Raw genomic sequence first — 10,199 nt, 5'->3', positions numbered from 1 at the left:
TCTATCGGAAACAGCCTCTCTACTCCAGGGTAGGGGTAAGGTCTACGTATAAACTACTCTCCCCAGATCCCACTAGTGAAATTATACTGGGATTAAGGGCCTCCGAATATGGTTTCGCCTTAGGCCCCGATATCTGTTGAGCCGCCCCTGGTGTGTACACGGGCTAAATGTAGAAGATTATGTCTTTAAATTGCGTGGATCATTGTTGCATATTAATTAAATTATTTATTCTGTTGTATTCATCATCATTAATATATTTTCGTATTTTAAATTTGCCTGACCTATTCCTGCTAAGTGTTTTACATGTTTAGTTGAAACTCTGTTTCTTTTGTTCTGTGCATTATTTGAAGGTTGGATTTCTTAATTTAAATATTATTAAAATGAAGTATTTTACATTGAAAATTTTGATATTAAGGCAAGGTGTTTAATTTGTGAAATATTATTTTTGCTGAGTTATTCATTCCTGAATATTTTGTGAGATTTTGTACTCATTGTGATTGAGCCGTGAGTTCTTTATTGTGGAAAATATTCTTGTTGTTGATTTATTTTGGCAAGTTAAAATATTTGGGCACTTGAAGTGTAAATTGTGATATATATTTTGATATTGATACGCATGCGGTGGTATAAGGTCTGGGTGTTGAAACGCATGCGGTGAGATAAGGGTGGCTTGATACGCGTGACTAGTATGAAAACTACTAGAAGTCATGTTGTGTGATAAGGGTGGCTAAAATGCGGGATGCTATTTCGGGAGAAATAATTTCTTTAAAATAAAATGTGAAGGCTCCCGCGGTGATATAAGAAAATGAGATATTGTGAATTTATTTATGATTTGGGACTACGAGGCGGTACCTCGGGAGTGCCCTTGTTAATATTTCTTTATGGCTGCATTTGCCTTTGGTTATTTTTGGTAATTTTCTTAAAGTTGTAAATTTCTGTTTTCCTTCAGCGAGGTATTATTTGCCCTTATTCAGTGTAATTAAATTGTGACATACTACTTACTTGATTCATTCCCATTGTCATTTTATTATTATTATTATTATTATATTGTTAAACTTTTCACCCTGTCTTTTATTATTTCTAGTAGGGTCTGACCTGACCTCGCCACTACTCTACCGAGGTTAGGCTTGGCACTTACTGGGTACCGCTATGGTGTACTCGTACTACGCTTCTGCACATCTTTTTGTGCAGATCCAGGTACTTCCTACTAGACCAGGTATCAGTGAGCTAGACTATACGCGGAGACTTCAAGGTATATCTGCCATCGCCCGCAGACCTCGGAGTCCCCTTCTATCCCTATTATATTGTTTTTCCTCATTCTCTTCAGACTTTGATGTGTAGAGATACTTAGAATAAATTCTTAGAAGCTTGTGACTTATTTCTACTGGTTTTGGCAGTTGTAACTATTTGAATCGCGGTTTGATTTATTTTAAATGTTGAGATTTTGAGTTTCAGTTTTGTATTCCGCATAATTGATAGGCTTACCTAGTCTTAGAGATTAGGTGCCATCATGACATCCTACATAGGGAAATTGGGGTCGTGACAATAATGTGCCAGCAATATTGGATCAAAGGTATTTGAAATTATTGTTTGATGATTTGGAATCTCTCCAGAGATCCTACAGACCATATTCCCTTTATATTCCATGATAGTATGTCTATCATTTGAAACTTTTAGGGGTAGGTTCTTTTTGCTCTTCCTTGCTTTCTTCTGTGATCTAGCATTCTTGAATGAAATCCACACCCTGGTTTTGATAGTTCCTGGGTGGAAGGTTGTCATATAAAATGATGTTTTGTTGGACCGGTGTACTCTCTGTTACTCCAAATCCTAGTTGACTGAGTTGAATTTAACTCTAGTGAGTTCATCATCAGACTGAGCTTTTCTTTCTTCTTCATTGTTGCTTATTGTCGAGTCTGTCTCCATAAAATCTAAGTCATGAAAGATATTATCATATTCATCCCTTTCTTCCTCTATTGAAGGATTTAGATCAGGTGGTTCATGGCTAGTGTTGTATCTGCTTTCTTGATCTTTGTTCCTGTTTTTCTCCCAACATCTATATCTTTCATTCTATTAGTACCAGTCATCTCCTGCCCTATTTTAGGGATGTTAACAGGGGTCCATGTGCCCTTCTTATCAGTACCATTTCTCTTGAATGTTCCAATGATATCTCGTGTTTCTCCTTGTAGTGTAATGCCCCCGAGGATGCTTCTTTTATTTGCAAATTTCTTTCTTTTGTTGTGCAAATCTTTACAATCCTTTGGGTATTTGATAACTAAGTTGGTCATCTCTTCTTGTAGTTCAACATCAATATTGTTGTAGTTCGCAGCAGTCCTTGTTCTATTATTTCTTATGTTGAGCCTTGTTTGTTGTTTTTTGCTTTTTTTTCTTTTTCTTTATCTTTCTGAGCTTTGTCCCACCTTGTAGTTCTTTCCTGTTAATGGGTATCTTGGAGATCTTGTATAGAGTCTTGTTCTTTTATATTCACATTCTTGTAGATTGTGGTATCCATTCTCTATTCCTTCTTGTAGGAGATTGAAGGAATTGTGGACCTTTGTTCTGTTATTTCCCTTGTATGTTTTTTGATATGCGAACTTCTCATTGTTATTGTTCTTGTTTTGTTGCTGGCCCATTGATGCCCCATTGTTGTTAATCCCTTTCCCCCTTCTTCTTTCCACATTTTGCCATTTGCCATTTTAATTTTTCTGAATGTACATTCTTCTTTCTTGAGGCAATGCACTTTTAGGCTCTATCTGTTCTATATTTCTCCTTTGTTCTTGGTTGTTGACGATAATTTGCTTCACATTGTTATGCTAAGTGGTATGTGTAACATTATCATCTTTCTCAGCCATAACAGTTTGTCCTCCATCTTGTTGTTTTTCATGTTGTACATTCCTGCATTTATCTAAAGAGTGACCTTGAACTTTGCAGTGGGAGCAATAGGTGGGCATAGTTTTATATTCTATTTTTTGATCAAATGTTTCCATTTTACCAAATTGATTCCTAACCTCCACTCTTACCGTATAAAGTAAAGGTTGGGCAAGATCAATTTGAACTCTTAGCTTGGCAGTTGTGGGTCTAGTTTTCATGGTTGTGGCCTTGTCCATAACGAAAGGGATGCCTATTGGACTAACAATCCGACACAGAGCATCCATTCATAGTAGTGCCATGATAAATCTGGAAGGTTAATCCAAACCGGAGCTAGAGATGTTTCAGAACCAGGCTTAAAATTGGTAGTCCATTTGATAATTTTCATACTGATCCCTCCAGCTAAAGGAATGAATTCTCTAGAGTATATATTGTTAAAGTCTTCTTTATTTTCAACATCAATGAATACGTGGTATCCGTATTTAGCTCCAATTTTGACCTCTCCTTTAGTAGTAATTATTTTAGCAAATTCAACTCTAATTTTTTTGATTAAAGGTACACTAGTTAGGAACTTACCATCAATGGTCCATCGGCATGTTTCCGCTAACAGTTCGTGCTCTTCTTTGGTGAATACAACCATAACTTTTCTATCTATCAGTTCATGTGATCTGGGTGGTAGTCTCACCTTCAATTTAGATCTATTCCCAACTTTTAAACAACGTATCTGCATAAGAGTCCGTTTGGTTTTGATTTGAGGTATCATCTACTTCCATCGATTTTCTTTGAAGGGATGGTAAATTTTCAATGTTTGGGATTTGGTTGTTGGGTATAGGATCTGGTGGGTCAGGGGATTTGGGGATCTAGGAAGGGCTTGAGGGGTCGTTGGTGTTGTTCATGGCGGTCACCGGGGCTAGTTAAAACTAGTCATTACCGGCTCCAGGTGACCATTTGTGACGGAAAGTTCGAAGGCAGAGAGCTTTAGTACGGAGAGTGTTTTGAAGAGAGAGAAATGTTGATTTCTTTACAACTAGATTTGCTTACCTCTTAACCAAGAAAAATATTGGTATTTCTCCTTAACAAGAAACATCAATCCTTTAAAAGAACTCCAAACTATGTAAAAATTTCATTTGAGGAGTTACAAGAAAGCACAATTTTCTTGGCATCACATTTAACTATACCTGAGCCATTAAAATATTAAATTAATTAGACGAGAGTAAAATATTATCCCATAATTTTAGCATGCTTAGCATTGACACAACCTCGAAAAATTGAAGAAGCAGCAACTACAAACTGACATGTTGAATCATGCACAATGTAACGATCCGACCGGTCATTTTGCTTTCTAGATCCCCGTTCCCTGAAATAAGATTCCCTGTATGTACTTTTACTATTTTATGACTTGCGGGGATGGTTAGTTCGGGTTTGGAAGGGTTCGGGTTGAAATCGAAACACTTAGTTCCTTAATATTGGCTTAAAAGAGTTGAGTTTGACTTGGGTCAACATTTGTAGTAAATGACCTCGGAATCGGAATTTGACGGTACCAATAGGTTCGTATGATATTTTGGACTTGGGCGTATGCTCGTATCGAGTTTTGGATGACCCGGGAGCATTTCTGCGCTTAATATTAAAAGTTGGCACATTGAAGGTTCTTCAAGTTCTTTAAATTTGGTTTGGAGTAGGTTTGGGTGTAATTGAGGTCCGTTTGGGATTCTGAGCCTGAGAATAGTTCCGTATGGTGATTTAAGACTTGAAAGTAAAATTTTGTGTCATTCCGAGTAGTCTAAGTATGATTCGACGCATTCGGAGTAAGTTGAAAAAACTTAAAATTCATAAGTTGATTCGATTGGTTTTGGGGTGCGATTCTTAGTTTTGATGTTGTTTTACGTATTCTGAGGATGTGAGTGAGTCCGTTTCATGTTTACAAACTTGTTGGTATGTTTGGTCGAGGCCTAGGGTCCCCCGTATAGGATTCAAAGGGTCGACGGAGCTAGATTGCTCTTTGGAGAAGAGTTGAAGATTGCTGGCATCCGGTGCTTCGCACCTGCAGTGGGAAGGGCCACAGGAGCGACACCGCATGTGCGGCATCTTGTTCGCAGAAGCGTAAAGAAAGGGAGTCGACAAGGTCTGCAGAAGCGAAAGACTTTCACATAAGCGAACTCGCTTCTGCGATGGAAGGGTTCGTAGGTGCGGGGTGAGGCAGCCTGGCCATGGTCGTAGGTGCGCGAGGCGAGCCGCAGAAGCGGGCTCACAGATGCGAGATTTGGCCACAGGTGCGGTTGGGAGTGGCTCGTGCGTGTTCCGCAGATATGGAAAATCGACTGCATGAGCGGTCTCACAGAAGCAAAAATTCTTCCGCAGGAGTGGAAAACCGCTGGGCAGTAAGGTTCATTTAAGTCGAAGACTTAGGCAATTTTGGCTCATTTCTTTCATCTCTTGGGCGATTTTGGAGCTTTTTGAAGAGGTGTTTTCACCTAGCACTTTGAGGTAAGTAATTTCTATATGAGATAAGTTTAATATATGTATTTTGGGTAGATTCTTAGCACATAAAGTGTAGAAATTGTGGGTTTAGTTGAAAAACCTATGTTTTGATAAAAATAGAATTTAACCACAAAAATGATTATGGAGTTGGGTGAAAATTATATATTTGAGTTCGTGACGCTATGGGTAACAATTATTTTTAAAAAATTTCAGAATCCGGGCTTGTGGGCCCGGGGTGAATTTTAAGAATCTTTCAATTTGGGTTGGGTAATTACTCTAATAGCTAAATTATTTACTTTTGAGTGTATATTGATTAATTTATATAATATTTGGCTAGCTTCGGATTGTTCGGCACCAAGTTGAGGATTTAGAGCGGATTTGTGGACCGAAAGTGAGCTTGAGAACGAGGTAAGTCTCATCCCCTTAGGTGTATCTTGTTGTGTACTACTTGTGTGGGGATATACGTACACACTAGGTGACGAGAGTCCGTGCGTAGCTATATTCCATGAAATATATGGGTAGGGGTGTTCATGGTTCGGTTTTATCGAATTTTCAGTTTTTTCGGTTATTTATTAGTTTTTTTCTTAAATATGAGATATACACTACCAAACGCATATTCCGGCGACTACATTTTCAACGTAACGCTATCAAACCAGTTGTTCTTTGATAAATCTATCATTTACCAAGATATATTGATGATAATTAACTCAAATAGAGATGAATAATTTAAGTACTCAATTAAAAATTAATTATTTTTAACATGAAATAAATTCTTGTACTTAGTAAAAGAAAACTACCAATCAAACTAGAAGGCAAAGAATTAGATTATTATAATAGCAAAGAACTAGGCTAAAAATACAAATGACTAATATGTACCATAAAATTTTAGAAAGTTTATATAAAAATATACATACATACATACATACATATATATATATACACACACACACACACACACACACACACACACACACACACATATATATATATATATATATATAGGTGTAATAATAGATTTAAATAGCTACTTTTATAGTTGGTTTGGTTCGGATTTTTTCGGTTATTTTTTTATTAAAACCAAAACTAAACCAAATTTGATCGATTTTTAAAATTTAAAACCAAAATCAAACCAAACCTAAAAATATCGGGGTTTTTTGGTCGGTTTGGTTCGGTTTTTCAGATTTTTATGAACACCCCTATGTACGGGTAGTCTTAGATCCACATCATGCTTTAATTGTACTATTATGTTTGTTATGCATATTAATTGTCTTAAATAGAGCTGAGGCTAGGGATTTTAAAGTTGCAAATTTCCAATTTAGATTTCTTATTTTTGGGAAGAATTGAGAAATATATAATAACTCTGAGAATTCCATATCCACTCGCGTCGCAAGTACTTTCGTGCGCGAGGTAAACTTCTCTACTCTTATGGGAGCGGGTCGTTCGCCTCGGCAGTATAATAGATGCATCTATGGTTCGTGTCGTTTGACACTCGGTAATGCACACGGTATTTTGGATCGGGTCGTATGACCTCGGCATAAATCGTATGTGATAATATTCAGAGCCCGATTACACTTGATATTATGTTATGGCTTGAGAGGTTATAATTTATTTAATTGACCGAAATTGATTTGGAACTAGTATGTGTTAGATGGAGATTTTTTGAATTTACTATCAGTTAAAGGATTATTTATTCATTGCTTGCCATTGTGTTATTTTTATTATTTTTATTTTTACTTTTATTAATAACTGTGAATATTACCATTTCAAAACACATTAACTCATACACCTAAGAGCACCCAAATACCAGTCTCGCACAACTGGCAGCAGTAGGTCTCGCACTCTATTTATAAATATGCTCAATGAAATCTCTACATCTCCTAGCTACTTTCCCCCCTATACATTTGGATCCTTTCTATAACTATGTTCTTTATCTGGTGTATAACAAAATCTCTACTTACTTTCTGTTTTCCAAAGAAAAACATGTTCCTACTCTGCCATATACTATATATCACAGCCCCTATTATTGTTGCTGCCACTTCCTTCATGAATTTGCTCCATTTCTTGCGCTTGATCTTTATCAAAGTACCTGGGAGATCATCATACTTTGTAATGTGCATTCCTGTCCATTCCTTCACTTTTTCCCATAGCCATTCTGCCCATGTACACTGCAAGAACAAATGTTGCATATCTTCTAAACTATTCAGCTCACAAAGTCCACATGTTCCATCTACACACTAAATTCCCATTCTGATGATTCTGTCTTTTGTTAGTAGCTTCTTCTGCACTGCCAGCCATAGTATGAATTTGTGCTTGGGTTGCATAATTCTGCTCCATATCAAATCTGCAATATTCCACCTTAGCCTTTCTCCTACTAGTTGGTTGTACCCCGTTGAGATTGAGTACCTGCCATTACTAGTAAGACCGCATTTACCATTCATGTACCACCTTGCATTTGTTGCTTTATATCATGTAATTTCCTCCAATACCAACTGCTATCTTGTGTTGGTTGGTGTGTCCAGAAATCACCACTTGCTTTCATGTAAATGACATGTATCCACTTCATCCATAGTATTTCCTTCTTATTAATCAATAACCATATTATATTTCCAACAGAAGCTATGTTCCACAATTTGTAGTTTTTATTGTGTAGCCCACCTTGACTCTTAGATCGACATACTTTCTCTCATGCTACTAAAGGTATTCTCTTCCTCTCTGTAGTGCTCCCCCATAAGAAATCTCTGCATTTCTTATCTACTTCCTTCAGTACACTTTGTGGTAGAATAAACACTGCCCTCCAAAAATTATGTAATGAGAATAGTACAGACACTACCACCTGTAGCCTCCCTGCATAAGAAAGGTACCTATTTGATATTGCATTCATCTTCTCAGTGATCTTCACATACAATTGGTGGCAGTCCATTTTACTCCACCTCTTTGGTGATAGTGGGAGGCCTAAGTATCTCATAGGAAATGTGCCATTTGAGTAGCCTGTGATGTCCAGTAATTTCTGTTTTAACTCAGCATCTACCCTTGCAATATAGATGCTTGACTTATCTGTGTTTGCCTCCAGGCCTGTAGCCTCTGAGAAATGTTTGAGTGCTTCCATTATTCTCCTAACAGCTGCTTCATTCCCTTTGCAAAATAGTATTAGATCATCTGCAAATGTCAAGTGAGTGAGTTGTTGTTCCTTGCACATTGGGTGGTATCTAAAATCTGGTAATTGGATCATCCTTTTTAGAATCCTAGATAGGTATTCCATCACCATAACAAAGAGTAGTGGGGATATTAGATCCCCTTGCCTTAAGCCCCTCTTCCCCTCAAAATAACCATACCCCTCCCCATTAACCTTCACTGAGAATTTTGTTGTTGTTACAAATGCCATGATCAGCTGAATGAACTTAGGAGGAAATCCATATCCCTTCAATATTTCTTCAATAAACTCCCATTGTACCATATCATACGTCTTCCTTAAGTCAATCTTCATTAGACATCTAGGAGTAGTTTTTCTATTGTAGTGTCTTAGTAAATCACTACACATAAGAACATTATGAACTAATGACCTCCCCTTCACAAATGCTGCTTGATTTTTACTTACTATTGTAGGAAGCAACTCAGTAAGCATGTTACACAATACCTTTGATATACACTTGTAAATTATATTGCAACAAGATATAGGTCGAAATTGACTAGTTTCTGTTAGATTAGGCACCTTGGGGATCAGAGTTATCATAGTTGCATTAAGTTGATTGAGCATTTGTACATTCCTGAAGAACTCCATAACCACCTCAGTGATATCAGTACCAACCACTCTCCATGAATCCTTGAAGAATCCTGCTCCATACCCATCAGGCCCGGGACTCTTATTAACATTGATACTGAACATTGCTTTCTTTACCTCCTGCGCAGTTACCCCTTTTATCAGATCTAATTGTTGTTGAACAGATAATACATGGCCTTGATTTAGCAACCCTACCATGCCTTTCTCCTAGCTACTCCATTAGCACCTAACATCTTCTTATAATAGTTCACAAATACATCAGCTATTTTCTCATGTTCTGTTTGCAATTGTTTCCTCTCATCATTAATTTGAGTCACTGATTGTACTAATCTTCTCTGTTTAATAATGAAAAAGAAATACTTGGTATTATCATCTCCAAGTCTAATGCATGTGGCCTTGCTTCTCTGCATCAATAAATTTTCTGCCACAGTAGATGATTCTCTAAACTTGTCCCTTACATCTTTCTCATTTTGCTGTAGCTCCTGATCAAGTGGTGTCTCCTGCAACATTGCTTGTAGTTTCTGCATTTTCTCTCTATCTTTGTTTGCTTCATTTATGACATTATTGAAGCTTCTCTTGTGCAGTGTTCTAAGTTTCTGCTTCAAAGCCTTCAATTTCTTTACTAATTGATACATCTTACGCCCTCTACTTGCATTGCCCATCCCTCTTCAACCATGTATATAAAGCCCTGGTGTTTACTTCACATATTTCGGTATCTAAAAGCTTTTCCCTTCCTTGTATGAGTCTTAATCATCTCCACCACCAATGGACAGTGATCACTCACCCCTTCTGAAACAGCATAAGTTTTACATTGCTCCATTGTATCTATCCATTCCCCATTGACAGATACCCAATTTATTTTTGAGCATATTCTATTTGTCCCCTGATTATCACTCCATAAGTACACATACCCATTATTTGGTAACTCCATAAGTATGCATTTATCAATACACTCCTGAAATTCCACCACCTCACTTAATGCTACTGGATTCCCTCCAAGTATATTCTCCTGTTGCAATACAGCATCGAAGTCCCCTATGATTATCCATGGAATCTGGCAACCCATGCTCATATGGTGTAC

Source organism: Nicotiana tabacum, chromosome 9 (assembly GCF_000715075.1).
Source record: "Nicotiana tabacum cultivar K326 chromosome 9, ASM71507v2, whole genome shotgun sequence".
NCBI lineage: Eukaryota > Viridiplantae > Streptophyta > Magnoliopsida > Solanales > Solanaceae > Nicotiana > Nicotiana tabacum.
This window is presented reverse-complemented; position numbering follows the sequence as displayed.